The 18,807-nt window shown below is 39.7% G+C and overlaps 1 protein-coding gene across 3 annotated transcripts in view; it reads left to right on the plus strand.

The window, feature by feature from the left end:
- Nucleotides 1-961: 961 nt before the first annotated feature.
- SLC16A1 (solute carrier family 16 member 1) overlaps nucleotides 962-18,807 on the plus strand; it is a 41,844-nt gene continuing 23,998 nt past the window's right edge. The window contains exons 1-2 of one of the 3 annotated variants that reach the window (XM_040626887.1): nucleotides 962-1,136; nucleotides 15,713-15,809. The gene's annotated coding sequence lies outside the window, so the exon portion shown is untranslated. The remainder of the gene's footprint in view (nucleotides 1,137-15,712; nucleotides 15,810-18,807) is intronic. The other 2 variants (XM_040626888.1, XM_040626886.1) reach the window with 2 other exon arrangements.

Consider the following 18,807-nt stretch of genomic DNA (forward strand, 5'->3'; position numbering starts at 1 on the left):
AAATGTTAATAATAGTTACCTACCTCATAAGGTTATGAGGATAATTCAGGTGAACTACTAAGTATATAATCAGTCCCTCAAAACTGCTAGCTCTAATTATATCATGTCCCGAACATTCAGTGTCCACGAAAACTTGGCCTCTGCATTCTCATTTCTCCATGTTTCCAACACACACGCGTCCCTAGGGACCAGTCGCCACCCTCTGACCTGCTCTTCTGTCCCGACTTCTGTGTTTAACGCCCAGCATTCATCAAATGCCACAGGCGAGGCTCTGTATTAAGAAAGTTCCATCAGTTCTCTCATCAAAAAACACCAAAAGTGCCCAGGAGGTCGGTTCTACTACTGTTGCCATTTTAGAGAACAGGAAACAGGCCCTGAAGGTTTGAGTGACTTCCCCGAGTTCACCGAGCTCTCCGGAGGCCACAGCCCGCGCCACCCCGCCCGCCCCTTCAGCCTATTCCTGAGCCCGAGGTGGCCCCGCGTCCATTCACACCCTGTCCCGTCCCTCCTCTTCCAGTCGCTTCCCCGCTCCTCCGCGCGCCCGTCGCCCCCCACACCTGAGTCAGGCCCCCGGGGGTACGCCCCATCCGTCCTTGGCGGCTTTTCCCTGTTCTCTGTCAGAGACTGAGGGGGAGGCCGGCGCCGGTGTCCCGCACGCGTGGAGGTCACTGCGAACTCCTCGGACTGGGGACCCAAAGGGCGAGCTCCGCAGATGAGCGCAGCAGCTCTGTGGACGCCGCATAGCGGGGGCGCGGAGCGCGGGTCGCGCCGGGCCGCCGGTCACGTGGCGGGGAGGGGGCGCCAGCGCGCGCCAGAGTGCGGGCGGGCGCGCGCGCCTGAGAGCGTGTGGAGGCGCGAGTCTCGGTTCGGGCGTATGTATTGGGGGGGGGGAGGGGGCGGCGGCCGGGAGGGCCGACTCCGCCCCCTGTGCGCATGCTCCGGCCCCGGCGGATTATAAGGCAGCCCCGCGGTCCCGGCCCGACAAAGTGCTAGCGAGCTGCGACGTGACTTGCCGGCCGCGTGGGTGCCCGAGCGAGCGAACGAGGTAGCTGGCGAAGGACGCGACCTGGACCCTGGGCCCTGCGGGACTCCAGCCGTGTCACGTACACGCTTGGCGGCGCGAACCGCGCATAACGGTTAGTTGGGTAACGGCCGGCTGCGGCGCTGGCCGCGGATCCCGCAGTGCCCCTGCCGCCCTGGCGGATGGGAGGGAGACTCGTGGCGGGGCGCAGACTTGGGTCTCGGGGGAGGGAGGCGGCCCGGCAGGGTCATCGTGGCCGCGGGCAGCCGCGTAGCCCCGGAGCGTGGCGTTTGGGAAGGAGACCCTGAGGCGGTGGGGACAGCGCCTCGCCCCGCCGAGCTGCGGCCCCGTAGTCAGGTGCGGGCCACTGGCCTGGCCGGGGACTTGGGTTTGGGTGCCGGTGACCTTGGGGAAGTAGCTTTTCCCCTAGCGTTCAGGAGTCTCCTCCAGAGATGCTTCTGATTTGGAAAAGGGACGACGTGGGGCTGGTTCACGTGGTGCCTCCCCGCTCTCCTGGCCGCGTTCTGCTCCGAGGGAAGGGACTCGGGGCGGGAGTTATTTTGGACTCGTGGCATGCCCGCCCCAACCTCGGCCAGCCAATCCTTGCCCCACCTGGTGTCTTGCGAGAGTGGTTTGGGGAGCCGCAGTCCCTGCAGCCAAGACGTGACCGCAGGGTTCGAGCGCACTTTGCGGAGGGAGCAGTGCAGCCGGCCGACTCCGGGACTGGTGCAGACGGGGACTCTTTGTCATTCAACCTGTGGCTGCGGAACATCGACTGGAGCGCCCTCGCGCTCCTGGTCTTGAAGGCGGCCCTGTGGGGAGGAATCTGAAGGATAGCGTTACACTTGGTCAGATGCAGTCGTTTTGTTCCAAGTACATCCTTTTTTCCCACGTGCGTTTTAGCATTTCATTTTTTTGTCACGACTTCTTTGGTGTGAAAGGCAGTGGCCCAGACTACTTTGTAATTATTTTCAACCAAGAAACAACCGGATTTCTACTCGAGCCGGGTTTCCAGCGTTTGCTTACAAACTACGCGCCTGCTGATAACAGTAGAATGTTTACAAAGTGACTCTTTACCATAACTAGTTTTGAAATGTTTTTTTTTTTCAAAAGTTATTCCGGTTTCGAAATAAAATATGTACACGTCAGTGCAAAACAAATGTGGGCTTAGTAACTAGTGGAATGTCGTGATAGGGCGAACTCTGAATTGTGTGCGAGTTTGGAAGAGTATGACTAGGAATTAGGCATTAATAAACAATGTCAGTGTCGTTTACCAGAAACTCAGTGAATTAGAGACTAATGTATCTTCAGCTTTTTAGTTTGGCATTAAGTAGTACCTAAAAGTCCAAGTCTTATGCCCTGGAGTACAACTTCGCCTTCAAATTGCTATAGAAAATATCAGGAGTTCAAGACATCTAGCCTTTAATATAGGTAATGGGTAAGTATTATTTAAAAGTTTAACATACTTGAGTAATTTAGGGTTTAGATAAATGCTGTTCTTTAATCATATTGCAGTGACTCTTGTTAAATATGCAAGTTAATGGTCTGGAGAGCATTTTGTGAGATTTTTATAGCTGAATAGGTTTAAAGGTTTGGTTGTAAGCTTAACATAATAGGCGATCACATCCCTAAACAGATTTAAAAAAAGGATAAAAAGGTCATAGGGTGAAACCAATTGATAGTGTTCCACTTGTCTACGTGTCTTTTTATCTTCTCAATATTAATGCATATAATATTAAGCCTGGAAAAGATCTTAATGACCAGCTAGTCAGATTCCCTTATTTTATAGATTAGGAAATTGGAGTTGGAGAAGTGAAGTGACTTAACATCTTAGGTGTGAAAACTTGTGTGTGGGAATTACTGTGTCTTTTGACTCCCATTTAATCAGATTGGCACTCTTGAGCTTTCTGTAAAATTGTTAATATGGATATAAATTAATTTATACTAAAATAGATATTGTGAGTGACTTTTTCCCAGTTTCATGCCCATTGTGTTTTCAGTCCACTTTAAAACGCATCCCTGCGTAGGATTTAGGTCCCTGTAAACGCCTATATGGCCAGTCTGTTTTTGTTGTGGATGAAGACTAGGAAGATGGAACTTAAAGAGGTGAGAAAAACAGACCAGAGAATTGTGAATATTTATGTATTCAGCAATTTATTATTAGCTGCTAGGCACTATGAGAGACTTAGGATTCAGCAATAAACAAGTTCTGGCCCTATTCCTCCTGGAGTTTGTAGTTTAACTGGAGAGCATATAGACAGGTAACAGTGATTACCACAAGTACTCTTTATAAACAAATATTGAGTGATACAATAGAGGAAGTACAGGTTCCTGTGGAACGAAATAGTGTGTTCTGTACTTATGACAAGACACCCAACCTAGTACAGAAGCAATCTGGGTAGGCCTCTCTGAGGAAATGCTACTTAACTTTTTAGACTTGAAGGTTAGGAACTAACTAGGCCAGGAAGTGATGGTGGAAAAAGCACTCCAGCCATGAATGCTGAAGCTACAGTCAGAGTACAGGATACATTGGAAAAACTGCAAGAATTTACCAAAGCTAAAGCATAAGACGGAGAAGGGAAATTAGGGAGAGATGGAATTTGGAGAGGTAGATAATATCAGATAATGGAAGGCCTTATAAGTTATTTTAAAGAATTAGGGAAGGGACTAGGTTAAAAATTTAAGGAAGCACCCTTGCCTTGAAGCTAATCAAAAGTAGTTTAAGGGTTTTAAGTGGAGTTGAGGATCATATTTTGCATTTTAGGAACTTCACTCTGCATACAATGTGGGAAACAGGCTGAAGGGAGGCTGTTGGGAGTGCGTGAGACCACGGTGATGGACAGTAGTGGGAGGATGAAGAGGGGGGAACACACAGGATTCAGTGAGGGATCAGATGTGGGAAACTGGGGCAGCCAGAGCTAACAGTATCTCCGAGGTTTCTAGCTTGACCAAATATGATGTTGTGGCTTTATTAGATGACATTTTTCTCCATTTAACCAGTGGGGGCAATTAAGACATTGTATGACTAGCCCAGGGCTGCTCAGGTTGTAAGTCTTGGAAATAAAACAAATCCAGTCCTGTCCTCTGTGTAGTTCTGTTGGTGTTACTGATAGTGATTTTTTTTCTAATTTATTTCCCTCTAAACAAACTATTATCAAAAAATTTCAAACACGGTTGAGAGCCAGTGTTTCATCTATACCCTTTTCTACTCCCCCACACCTGCTGGGTTATTCTGAAGCAAATCATTTGTGTATAATTACTTAATCTATGAATATTTCAGTGTATCTCTAAAAGATATGATTCAAAAAAATCACCACATACTGTTATCTCACCTGTAAAAATGAACATAACTAAATAACCAGGCAGTATTCAAATTTTCCTCTTTTTTTTTTTTTTTTTTTTTTTTTTTTTTTAAGTAAGCTCTGCACCCAACGTGGGGCTTGAGCTCAAGACCCCGAGATCAAGAGTCACATGCTAGATTGAGCCAGCCAGGTGTCATACCCCTAGGTGGTGGTGGTGGTTTTTGTTTTCTAATTTTTAAAGATTTATTTGAGAGAGAGAGAAAGCATGGTGGGGAGGGACAGAGGGAGAAGTGAGGCAGACTCCATGCTGAGTGCAGACGGAGCCTGACTGAGGGCTCCATCTTACTACCCACCCTGATGCGGTGACCTAAGCAGAAACCAAGAGTCGGACGCTCAACCAGCTCTGCCTCCCAGGCACCACGACCACCCCCGCCAGGTTGCTTTTAAACAATTGGTTTGTTTGATTTGGGATCCAAACACAGTCACACATTATTTATCTTTTGGATTTATCTTTTAATCTACAGTTTCCCCCTTTCTCATTCCTCATAATTTATTTGCTGAAGGAACCAGGTTATTTTTCCTGAGGTTTCCCTCATTCTGGATTTTGTTGACTGTGTCCCTTTGGAATAATTTAACGTCTTAGTTCAATGTGTCCCTTGATTCCCTGTATTTCCTGTAAATTGGTAGCTAGGTTGAAGACTTCAAGCATGCTTAGATCAGTTCAGGTTTGATTTCTGAGAGTAGAGACAGTGTGGAGGAGAGGACAAATATAATTCATAGGTGATGATGTATATTTCCATCAGGAAGCCTATGTTTGGTTATCACTGATTCTGCTATATTAATGGCTTGGTTCCATTATTTCATTAGCGGTTTGCAAATGGCCTTTGATTCTCTAACATTCCTTTTTTTTTTTTTTTTTTTTTTTTTTTTGAGATTTTATTTATTTAGAGACGCCTAGGTGGCTCAGTCAGTTAAGCATCTGCCTTCGGCTTAGGTCATGATCCCGGAGTCCCGCTTCTCCCTCTACCTGCCACTCCCCCTGCTTATGTTCTCTCTCTCTCTCTCTCTCAAATAAATAAAATCTTTTTTTTGAAGATTTTATTTATTTATTAGAGAGAGAGAAAGAGAGTGCAGGGGAGGAGCAGAGGGAGAGGGAAAAGCAAGCTCTCCCCTGAGCAGGGAGCCAGTGTGGGGCTCGATCCCAGGACTCTGGGATCATGACCTGAGCTGAAGGCAGGCACTTAACCAACTGAGCCACCCAGGTGCCCCTCTCTAACATTCCTTAACTGATTAACTAGAAAATCTCTAGAGAGAGAAGTAGGTTTTTTTCCCCTCAGTTTTATATTGAGATCTAATTGACATCGCTGTATAAGTTTAGGGTATACAGCATAATGGTTTGACTAGCATATATTGTGAAACGATCGCCACAGATTAGTTTAGTTAGCATCCATCAGCTCCCTAGATAAAATACAAAGCAAAAAAAAAATTATTTCCTTCTGAAGAGAACTCAGAATTTACTCTCTTAACCTTTATACATATGATAGCATTGTTAACTATAGTCATCATGTTGTACCTCACATTGCTAGTACTTATAATTGGAAGTTTGTACCTTTTGACCACCTTCTAAGTGGTTTTTGAATAGTAAGGGCAAGTTAAAGTTTGTATGTTTTAACACAATATCATATGTGATTGAGACACTATCTTTTTTGGAGAAATGTATTTAAATGTATCAAGGTACATCCTCTTTAAAAGCCAGTATTTTGTTAAAATGTTTTTAGCACTTGGGGCGCCTGGGTGGCTCAGTCGTTAAGCATCTGCCTTCGGCTCAGGGCCTGATCCCGGAGTCCTGGGATCTAGCCCCACATCAGGCTCCTCTGCTGGGAGCCTGTTTCTTCCTCTCCCACTCCCCCTGCTTGTGTTTCCTCTCGATGGCTGTCTCTCTCTGTCAAATAAATAAATAAAATCTTAAAAAAAAAAAAAAAGACTTCAAGTTTTTATTTTAATTCTAGTAGTTAACATACAGTGTTTTATTAGTTTCAGGTGTACAATATAGTAATCCAACACTTCCATGCATCACCCTGTGCTCATCACAAGTGCCCTCCTTAGTCCCCATCCCCTATTTCACCCATCCCCCACCCACCTCCCCGGTGGTAACCAGCTATTTATTCTAATTGTTTCTTGATTTGTCTCTTTCTCTCTCTCTTTTTTTGACCTTTGCTTGTTTCTTAAATTCCAGATATGAGTGAAATCATATGCTTTTTGTTTTTCTCTGACTTATTTTGTTGAGCATAATACTCTGGCCCCATCCATATCCTTGTAAATGGCAAGATTTCATCTTTTTATGACTGTATGCCGTTGTATGTACATACATCACCTCTTTATCCATTCATCAATCAATAGACACTTGGGCTGCTTCCATATCTTGGCTATTGTAAATAATACTGCAATAAACATAGGGGTGCATGTATCCCTTTGAATTAGTGTTCTTGTATCATTTGGGTAAATACCCAGAAGTACGATTGCTGGATCATGAGTTCTATTTTTAACTTTTTGAGGAACCTCCATACAGTGGCTGCACCAGTTTGCATTCCCACCAACAGTGCATGAGAGCCCCTTTTTCTCCACATCCTCACCAACACCTGTAGTTTCTTGTGTTGTTGATTTTAGCCATTTTGAGAAGTGTGAGGTGAATATCTCATTGTATTCACCTGATGGTGAGTGATGTTGAGCATCTTTTCATGTGTCTGTTGGCCATCTATAGGTCTTCCTTGAGGAAATGTCTGTTCATGTCTTCTGCCTGTTTTTAATTGGATTATTTGTTTTTTGGGTGTTGAGTTTTATAAGTTCTTTATAGATTTTGGATACTAATCCTTTATTGGATATGTCATTTGCAAATATCTTCTCCCACTGTGTAGGTTGCCTTTCGGTTTTGTTGTTTCTTTTCACTGTACAGAAGCTTTTCATTTTGATGTAGTCCTGATAGTTTATTTTTGCTTTTGTTTCCCTTATGTCAGGAGATTATCTGGAAAGAAGTTGTTATGGCTAATGTCAAAGAAGTTACTGCCTGTTTTGTCTCCTAGGATTTTTATGGTTTCAGGTCTCACATTTAGATATTTAATCCATTTCGAATTTACTTTTGTGTATGGTGTAAGAAGTGGTCCGGTTTCATTCTTTTGCATGTAGCTAGCTGTCCGGTTTTCCCATTTGCTGAAGAGACTGTCTTTTTGCCATTGAATGTTCTTTGTTGAAGATTAATTGACCATATAATTGTGGGTTTGTTTCTGGATTTTCTGTTTGGTCCATTGATCTGTGTATCTGTTTTTGTGCCATTACCATACTGTTTTGATTATGACAGCTTTGTGATTTAACTTGAAATCTGGAATTCTGATGCCTTTAGCTTTTCTTTTCTTTTTCACGATTGCTTAGGCTATTTCTGGTTCCATACAAATTGTAGGATTGCTTGTTCTAGTTCTGTGAAAAATGCTATTGGTATTTTGGTAGGGATTGCATTAAAAGTATAGGTTGCTTTGGATAGTATAGACATTTTAACAATATTTGTTCTTCCAGTCCATGAGCATGGAATGTCTTTTCATTTCTTTGTGTTATAACACTATTACTTTTTATTCTGGATGGTATTTAATAGCTAATGAGCTTCACTTTTTTCTTCTTGAAGTAGTAATTCATTAGGAGCAATGTTAAACTGAAGATTTATGTTTTTCGTATTATGTCCCCTTAAAAGAAACCTAACTATTCTTAGAAGATTGGGAGCCAGAACCCTAGTAATAAAAGATACTAAATTGGGTCTCATTGTTTTACTCTCTTCTCATGGTTTGTTATTTGTCAGCTGGAATAGAAATAGTTAATAGTTTCTTGGAACCTTTTTATAAAATAAACATTTTAACAATTTCACAATTTTCCATGCAATCTTGAGTTTTATATTAAATTATTAAAGGGAGGGTTTTTTTTTTTTTTTTAAGATTCTCTATTTGAGAGAGAGAGGAGAGAGTGCACGTACAGAGTGAATGAGAGAGAACCTGAGTCGGGGGAAGGGCTAGTGGGAGATGGAGACGCAGGCTCCCCGCTGAGCAGGGAGCCTGTTGTGGGGCTCGATGTGGGGCTTGTTCCCAGGATGCTGGTATCCTGACCTGAGCTGAAGGCAGACACTTAACTAGCTGAGCCACCCAGGTGCCCCAAAGGGAGTGATATTTTTATTGGAATTAGTTTGATTATGCTTATAGTTTGCAAGTCACACTTTAAAAGTAGGTAGAAGTCTCTCTTTTCCTTATTTTGAAACTTTATTCTCAATTTAAAATGCATATTAACACATACCAATATTATCTATTCTGTAAGTCTACAAGTGGATTACTTACCTTTGAAAAAAATTGCATGGGGAGAAGAGAGAAATAAAACTCTAAAATTAACCCTCAGCAGGGAAACCAGAACCTGAATCGAAAGTTTCTACACATAACAGGAACCATACTTCTTTCCCATACCCACTTGCCTAAAATATGGATGCCAGAAATCATTGTCTTACAAGGAGAATTAAAGAGCGTTACAGATTCAGATTATTGAGTATGACATTGGCTGAGATTGACAAAAGAGGATTAAATAGTAAATATGTATACATACACACACATATATATATACACACGTACATATATATATATTCACTACCTTTAAGCTTGTATATTAGTTTGTTCATTTGCACATCTGATCAACTTTGTCACTTCTCTGTAGTACTTATAAAACTTTAAATCCTCTACTTAATTTTTCAATTTTTATTTCTTTTAAGATTTTATTTATTTTTATTTTGAGAGAGAGAGAAGGAAAGAGAGAGCAGGAGGAAGTGCAGAGGGAGAGGGAGAGAATCTCCTGCAGACTCCGCGCTGAGCCTGATGTGGAGCTTGATCTCATGACTCCGAAATCATGACCTGAGCCAAAATCAAGAGTCCAACACCTAGCCGACTGAGCCACCCAGGTGCCCCTAATCCTCTTTTTAAAGACAACTACAAGAAATTAGGATTGACATTTTAAAAATTTGGGTTGTTAACAGCAACATCATAAGATGTTGTAGAGCATTAAACAAAGTCAAGATAAATTAATTGGAAGTCTGCATCAGTGTAGGCCCAGTCAAGCAGAAATAAGCAAAAATTGATTTTCACTTACTGTTAAGTCTTGGGCATTCTGTAGTTTCTTATGGGATTTATTTATTTTTACTTTTCATTTTTTTAAGTAGGCTCCGTGCCTGGTGTAGAGCCCAACATGGGGCTTGAACTCCCTCAGATCAAGACCTGACCTGAGAATGAAGGGTCAGATGTTTAGGGGCCGCTAGGTGGGTCAGTTGGTTAATTGTAGACTCTTGATTTCGGCTTAGATCATGATCTCAGGGTAGTTAGATCAAGCCCTATGTAGGGCTCAGTGGGGAATCTGCTTGAGATTCTCTCTCCCTCTGCCCCTTCCCCTGGCCACACACCTGTTTCTCTCCCTCTCTCTCTAAAATAAATAAATAAATCTTTTAAAAAAAAGAAAGTCATATGTTTAACTAAGCCACCCATGTGTCCCTCTGAGGGAATTTGTAGTTAAAGTTGCAAATAGCCAAAGTTTCCCCATGTTTGTCATTCATTGAATAGCTTGCCTGGTTTTGTTGATGGTACAGTAAAAGTAGCTCTGTTACTATAATAGTGATATATTGATATAAAAGGTGATATATATTGATTGCCATGAAGCCTTATAGGAAAACTTAAACCCATTTCATGAAATAAGCCAGGAATATTTATGATGCATGTCATTTGGTGGTGGCGCTAAATTCTATACTCTGGAAGCCTTTCTCAATACTGGGTCTTTATGTTCACATGTCTCTGTTCTTGATAAATTTATATTTCAGCCTTTTCAAAAAAATTTTAACCTTGAGGTTTTGCTCAACTGAGCAAAAAGTAGTTGACTAGTATTTAAGGAAGATCCTTCATAGAAAGCTGTCATTCATAACATAGAAAAGTGTTATGCTTGAACAATCTGTACTTAAGACCACAATGAAAAGAGGTGGCAGAAGGGCTGGAAATTAAGGGTATTGGTTGTTTATGTTTGAGAAACCCTTGTCTCTTGACTTCTGACACACCCTTCAGTCTTATTTTAGGTGGTGAACGGCCCTTAGTTCAAACAAACACCCTTCATTTCATCACATACCCTTTGGCACATGATACATTTTCTTGAAACAACAGCCCTTTTCTAGATCACAGTAGAAATAAGGACAGTTACAAATGTTAGGTTTCATCTGTTTCATGGTGCTCTGGGTCCTGACAGGTATATATTGTTGGGAAAAACTTAGAACGAATTCCTGGTTTGGGTAGAAAATACTCTCTAAGAATACATATGGTACTTGGGACAACATAAAAAATATGAGAGGGAGCTCCTGGATGGCATATTCGGTTGAGTGTCTTGACTCTTGGTTTCTGCTCACGTGGTGAACTCAAGGTCATGAGATCAAGCCCCTCGACCATTGGCTCTGCACTCAGCACCAAGTGTGCTTGAGACTCTCTTTCCCTCTCCCTTTACTCATCCCCCCACCCATGCACACGTGCACATGTGCTCTCTCTGCGCCTCTCTCAAATAAATAAATCCTTAAAAAAAATGTGAGGAGGATGACAGGGAATGCCTAATAAGCCAAAGGACTCTTAAAGGAAAGGAAATTATTATTTTGTTTTATGATAGAATTACCACATTTTTTCCTTTCAACTGACTATAAAGAGCAAAGATTTGACATCCTTATTCAAAGTTATTTTAATAAGTGATATTATTTGATAAATATATAATTATTATATATTATGTTATATATAAAATATTTGATAAATATAAAAATTTTAAATATTTGATTTAAAAATTTTATCAAAATATAAAATACACATATATATAGTTTAAATAGACATGACTTACATTGAAAAATAGTCCATTCTGCATCATCTCCTACCACCCTTTCCTGTATACATGTGCATCAGCTTTTTCTGTAATTAATACATTCAAGTTATACATCATTATTTACTAAAAAGCACTTAGAAAATACTGCCTAGCCCACTGAGCTACTGATTCAGTTGAATGCACCAAGATGATATACAATCTGAATAAACTAAAAACCAATAAATATCAATTTAGTTACTTTTGCAATCAAGTAGAGTTAATGATTTGAAACAATAGCCATTCTCAGAGTGTGGTTTATGGGCCTCTCAAGGACCACAAGATTCAGGGTTGGAATCCTTAGATCACACATTGTAACTAATCATTAAAAGATGATAGATAATAGTTATCCAGTTTTGGTGTAGTGTCAAAGTAAAATATCCACAGTTATCTGAAAAGACTATTAAAATACTCCCTTGTACAACTATGTATCTGCTTAAGGTTGCTTTAGACCAAAAACTTTGAGATCTGTTATATTAAGAAAAGAAATCTATCTTATATCTATGGGTAGGATGGTCTGACTGTGTAAATAATAAAAAATCTAGAAATTATTAGTAATTAAAATACTGATTTTTTAGAGATAATAAATATGAGCTAAATAAAAGTAAGATCTACAGTTAATTTTCATATATTATGAAAGACAAACCCCAAATTTTTCTTTAACAATTAGCAAATTGTTAATTTCTCTTCAAGAATAGTGTATTTAACTCTTTGTAATGCCGGTCGTATTTGCCCTCAGTGGTAAGGGAGATACAAACAGTTGGAAGTTTGCAGAGCCAGGTTTATATTTTTCTAGGTTCTTTATATTGAATTTGATCAAAACCGTGTATTTCATAACTGCTGAGTATTTGGCTAGCTAACAATAGTACAGTTATTTCTCCTTTCACTAGTGCTTTATGTTTTTTTACTGTTTTGTTCAGTCTTTTGTTTCTTTTTGTTCTGTTTCAAGTAGAAAAGAAGGTAAAAGAAGGTGAGGTTTCCTACACCTTGAATCTTGGGATCTACCTTGAGGCAGGTAGTTCTGTAAACCGTGAAACTGGACTAGGGCCTGTTGTAAAGAGTAGTAGCTTAGCCACATTAACAGCAATAGCTTCAGTAAATCAGCCTTCTGGATTTTCAATGTGAGTGTTGCCATGTGAATTTGAAACCTGGAACTAGTCTACACTTAGTAACAAATTTTTTTAAGATTATTGATTTTAAATACTTTCTGTCTCTTTTAAGTTCATAAACTGGCCATTGTCATTTTAGGAAATGACAGTGGCTTTGTTTAAAATGTTGATGGAGAAAGTGTGGGGAACATAATGAGTAGTACTATTTCCAAGGGCTTTTCTAACTCTTCTCTTCTGGAGTGGGGGCAGAGCATGGGGGTATGGAGCACAACTTCAGCTTTCCAGATTAGTTTACTTGCACAATTCCTGAGAGTCATGAGAAAAGGAAAAAAAATCAGAAGGTGATTAGAGGAGAAATTAGGTGATTCTTGCACCATGGTCATTGCCAAGAAGTTAAGGTTGTTTCCCATTGTCCTGTACAAGGCGAACTGATGGTGAACTTTCTCATCACCACATCACTTTTTTTTAATCGCCCCATCATTTTCGGGGAACTGCAAGAGAGTCCTCAAATAATAGCTAAGCTAATAGGAAGGCTATTGTGCACACTGTAAGGATTAAAATCTTAAACTTTAATTCCTTTTAGCCTCTGGACTTGAGTACTCCTCCTCGACGGGGCTCTGCATACTGTGTGAGGGAGCCTGCTCTCATAATTTACTTGTTGTGTGAACCCTTTTGTTAATAGCTGAGATATGGTCAGTTTAAAAGGAAATAATATATTTAGATAATGATTTTACACAATTTTTTTTTACTCTGTATCATCAGAATTTTTTTTTTTTAAAGATTTTATTTATTTATTTGACAGAGATAGAGACAGCCAGCGAGAGAGGGAACACAAGCAGGGGGAGTGGGAGAGGAAGAAGCAGGCTCATAGCAGAGGAGGCTGATGTGGGGCTCGATCCCAGAACGCCGGGATCACGCCCTGAGCCGAAGGCAGACGCTTAACGACTGCGCCACCCAGGCGCCCCTGTATCATCAGAATTTTTTAAGTTAATTAGGAGAGTCACTTGTCAAATGATAGCGGAATTGTGTTGAATCCATATCTGTTTTTTTGAAGTGTTGTTTTCAAAATTTTTATTCTCTTATACTTCTTCCTTCTGAATCTTTTTAAAGCTTCTTGAAGTTTTAAGTAGAATTTTGACACTATGGAATAAGGTATTACTAACCTGATGAGGCAAGTCTTAGTGACTAAAAATTATAACTGCTTTAACTAACCAGGACAAATCATAGCTGGCAGCTAAGCTCAAAGTTTAATCACGTCCAGCACGTATTAGCTGTTCGAGTCAGAGCTTGATGCATTAAATAGCTCTGCTGTCTGTGTGGATATCTCTCTCTGTATGTAAACAGTCTGGGGCGAAGTAATCTTTTTAGTATTCTTTGAAAAATTTCAAGTGTTTTTCTCTTTTTTCATACTTAGATGAAAGAAAAACTCATAAAATTAATGCTTGGAACAGTTCTGTTTAACATAATTTTAGAATTGAGACTTTCTTTTAGCAGAACAAAGCAATTACATAGCTTTTTATATTTATTCCAATAGAAATTTTAAGAAGCTTCAACTTGTTAATTTTTATCCCTCCTGAACCATAGGTAGGTGAAATACCCTAGGACAAAGATCTTTAAACTGGGTTATATTTTTAAGGGAATTATTCTTCAGATTTTCAGATTCAGATGTACTCTGAACTAAAAATCATCTCTCCTGAAAATGGATGCCTGGGGTCTTCTCCTTTTACATTTGTTCCTTTTTCAGTTTGTTTTCTCCAAAAGCCTTGAACCCCATTATGAAAGAAAGGTATATCTCTCGCTTATCCTAATTCTGACTATGGTTCAATGCCCCCATACTATCAAAATCTCTGGGGCACCTCCAAACAAGAGAAAATTGCAGAATGCATTGTCCCACAGAGTGTGCATTACAAAGAGGGGTTAAGTGAGAAATATTGGGGGAGGCAGGAGTTTATTCCTTCTGGACAACAAACTCCTTCTTTCTCTAAGTTAGAATTAGATTTAAAAAGTGACATAGTTACCACAGGGATGGTGTTGACACATTTATTTCAATTAAAATGATGTTTGACTTTTTTTGACAGAAATCTTTTTGACAGAAATTAGACTATATGGTATTTTCTATAAATTGGGCTAAATTGTTAGCACGAAAGTTTCGACAAATATATTTAAAGCACATAGAATACAACATATAATATGCCAGAAATTCTATTCTATGTAACTCTTAAGCTTAATAACAAATTTTAGATGTAAAATTAATATACAAGACAGTACATATTTTTTTTGTCTGTACAAAACCCTGCACATGGAAGTTATAGCAGCTTTATTCATAATTGCCAAAACTTGGAAGCAACCAAGATTCCTTCAGTAGGCGAACAGATAAATAAACTGTGGTACGTGTAGAGAGTGGAATATTATTATATAGCACTAAAAAGAAATATGCTTTGAAGCCATAAAAAGACCTAGAGGGAACTTAAATGCATATTACTAAGTGAAAGAAGCCAGTTTGAAAAGGCTGTATACTTTATGATTCCAACTCTGGCATTCTGGAAAAGGCAACACTATGAAGACAGTAAAAAGATCAGTGGTTGCCAGGGGTTAAAGAGGAGGAAGGGTTGAATATTGGGATCATAAAGGATTTTCAGAGTGATGAAAACTACTTATTATGATACTATAATGCTGGATACATATCATTATAAATTTGTCCAGACGTAGAATGTATAACGCCAAGAGTGAACCTTAAGGCAGGTAACGACGTGTCATATAATAATGTACATACTGAGTAAAACAAGACTAGAGTTCCAAGGAAAAGAATATTATTTTAGGATGTTGACACTATTTTCACATAGAGAACAAACTAGGGATCCTTGGATAGGCCGAGCGCCTGAAATCAGGATAAGCCAGCAATTCTGGCTGTGCAAACAGTATTCTTTAACAATGGAGAATTATGCTTCAGGAGATTAGGACCTATCTGCAGCTCAGTGGGGTTGTGACTACTCTCAGAAATGTCTCCTCATACTGTCTAAAGTTCTTCTATAAAGGAAATGGATGGTATGTTCTCTGTTTCCCTGGACACTTCACCTTCTCATCAGCTCTGTTTGTCTGTTCCACCAATGAACAAGAATAGGTTGAGAATTATATTGTGACACAATTTCACCCATCCTGACAAGTTAATAAACGGAAACTTCTGATGGGAACAAATTTATAATTGTCGTGGTGGCCTCCAGTCTATACCTGGTCACATCAGTTTTGGCTAGTACTTCCTCTTGGGACATTCCACTACCAGGAGGATATGGAGGAGATGCCCTTGCCTAACATTCTTGAACCACTTCTGCCAGACAGTTCTGAAGGAGCACTACCAACTATGGCCCACGGGATCAGTGCTGATCTATTGTGTATTGCCAGTCCATGATGAGATAAATACAAACATGAATGGTAAGCATTTAGAAACTTTTATAGCACTTTTTTTTCATTTTTGTATATACCCATTTTGTATATGTTTGTATAATAGTATCAGTATATATTCTTTATAAAGACATTGGTATAGATTTATAGATATATACACATATATAGTTTTGCATGATTTAAAATTTTACATAAACATACCACGAATGTCTAAGGTATATTTTGGAAATGATGTTTAGCATCCATTACACATCTTCTTTTCTAGTGTACATTAATATGTTGCAGAGGCTTTAAAGCTAAACCTCATTTCTCAGGCTTCCTTGCAATTATATTCCTGAATTTGATTTAAATTCTGCCAGTCATGTGTATTCATATGACATTTGTAAGGCAGAATTAGAACCGAAATCTTGATGTCTACTCTCACTAGCTTTGAGATTTTGAGAAGCAGGGCATGTGGGATCCATCTTGATGATGTTACCATAGGAGGCACATGGTTCTGGAGCTAACTGCAGAAATTAATAGCCTTTGATTGCAACTTCCTGATTTTGATGATTACTTGATTTTGGCAGCTTTTTATATTGCTGGCTTCCTAATTGTGCCAGTAGTGATACAATTATGGAGTCAGTGGCTTTCTGGTTATAGAAGGAGGAGCAACTCTCTTGGTGGCATGAGTAGTGCTTTGGAAAGCTTCATGGATCCAAGGGAACAAATGTTGAGAGTTTAGGGCCCATCAAGAGTAAGAGCTCTGGTAAATCCAGTTCTTCCTGGTTGGGATCCTAAAGGGCTGTGCCATAGGAATCAACGGGCAATGGAGGTAAACCAGTCCTCAAATGAACTGCAGCCTGATTTCAAGCCATCTGTATGATCTGTATGAACAAAATATGTTGGTCCTTGAAATATTCTTGAAGAGATTCTAGGTTTATATAGTCCTAGGTAAATGAAAATCTACTCTGGAGGAAGATACTGTCCTAAGCCTCAGATTCTCAATACAAATGGAATTGTACTAAGGATGGAAAACTCAGAAGAGAAAGAAAGTAGATACCATGGGAAGGTTCAGTTCACATCCATTTGTACTCAGGGGAGTGGAGAAAGGGAAAGGGGAGGAAGGAATATTTGCAGACATAGTGGCTGAGAGTTTTTCAAAATTGATGAGAATTCTGTTTTGTCAGTTTGATTATCTCTTGGTTATGTAATCTGTATTTTCTCAATTTTTTTTTTTTAAGGTTTTTCTCTTCATCTTGTTGGGTTTCCTCAAACTATAGGTTCATGTTATTCATCTAATCTGGAATAGGCATAGCCATTAACCTCTGAAAATTGCCTCTTTCCCATTCTCTCCATTCTCTTCTTCCCAAGTCCCATTAGATGTATGCCAGATGCTCCCATTCTCAACTCCATGTTTCTAAATCTTTCTCAGCTCCAGAATAAAGCTCTCCCCTGAATTCTATTTTCTTCAAACCTATGCTTTAGATTCATGGCCTCTCTTTCCAGCTATGTTCAGTCTGCTGGTTAACCTATTATTTCATTGAGTATACTTTTTATTTCTAGAAGTTCTGTTTCAAGTCAACTGGTCTTTTAATAGTATCTAATGTGTTTGTTTTTATTTAGTGGTCTTGATTTCTTATCTCATGCTTTCAATCATTTTAAATATTCACATCCAGTGTCTGTAGTTCTTGAGTCTAATCCAGCTGTATTGCTTTACTTCACTCACGGTTGATTCTTGATGTGTTTCGAAATTTTAGATCGTCAGGGCACCTGAGTGGCTCAGTCAGTTGAGCATCTGACTCTTGATCTGAGCTCAGGTCTTGATCTCTGGGTTGTGAGTTCAAGCCCTGTGCTGGGCTCCATGCTAGGCATGGAGCCTACTTTAAATGAATGAATGAATGAATGAATGAATGAATGAATGAATGAATGAAGCCTACTTTAAATAAATGAATGAATGAATGAAAGAAAAAGAAAAAGATAGAAATTAATTTTAGATTGTCAGCTTATGTTTGACAGGGCTTTGTCTGTTGGGAAATCTTTGCTAGCAAAGTCAAACATAATATATCTCTAAAAGGACACAGAGGCTTCCCACAGACATTGTCCTTCCAAACACAAGCTCGTCCAGACCTGTAGCTATGAATTCTCAGAAGAGAGTGTCATCTCCTCTTCCTTGTCTTCTTCCTTTTCCTCTTCTTTCCTCTTCTTTCTTTTAACCACCAGGCAGCCAAGAGAGAGAATTTGCCTGCTATCACCTTTTGCTCTTCTGTATTATCTCCACATGCCACTGAATAGATTTTATCCTCTTTGTCACTGTCTTTGAACTATTTTTTGATCAATTTTATTGAGGTTTTTTGGTTTTTTTTTTTTAAGATTTTTATTTATTTGAGAGAGCGAGAGTGAGAGAGCACAAGCAGGGAGAGCAGCAGAGGGACAGGGAGAAGCAGGCTCCTGCTGAACAGGAAGCCTGACAAATGGGGCTCCATCCCAGGACCCTGGGATCATGACTTAGGCTGAAGGCAGACACTTAACCCACTGAGCCAACCAGGCGCCCCTGAGGTATTGTTTACATACAATAAATACAACTTGATGGTTCACTACTGCCACAATCATAACAGAGCATTTCCATGACCCAGAGAAGTTCTCTCAGGCCCCTTTGCAGTCACCCTCTTTGTTCCAACCCCTGATCTGTTTCCTATTAATAGAATTTGGCCTTTTCTAGAACTTGATATAAATTTAACCAGACAGTAGATAATCTTACGTCTAGTCTTTTTTCACTTAATATAATGCTTTTACGATTCATCCATGTTCTTGTGTGCATCGATGGTTTGTTTGTGTTTATTGTTCCAATATATGGCTATACCATGATTTGTTTTTCCATTTACTTGTTGATGGACAAGTTGTTTTTAGTTTTGGGCTATTATGAATTAAGCTATTAGAGAATTCTCTTATAAGTCTTTGTGAAGATGTATATTTTCATTTCTCTTAGATAATACCTAGGGATGTAATGGCTAGGTCATATGTTTGTATGTTTAACTTCTTAAGAAAC

This window comes from Ursus maritimus, unplaced genomic scaffold, assembly GCF_017311325.1.
Source record: "Ursus maritimus isolate PB19 unplaced genomic scaffold, ASM1731132v1 scaffold_12, whole genome shotgun sequence".
Lineage (NCBI taxonomy): Eukaryota > Metazoa > Chordata > Mammalia > Carnivora > Ursidae > Ursus > Ursus maritimus.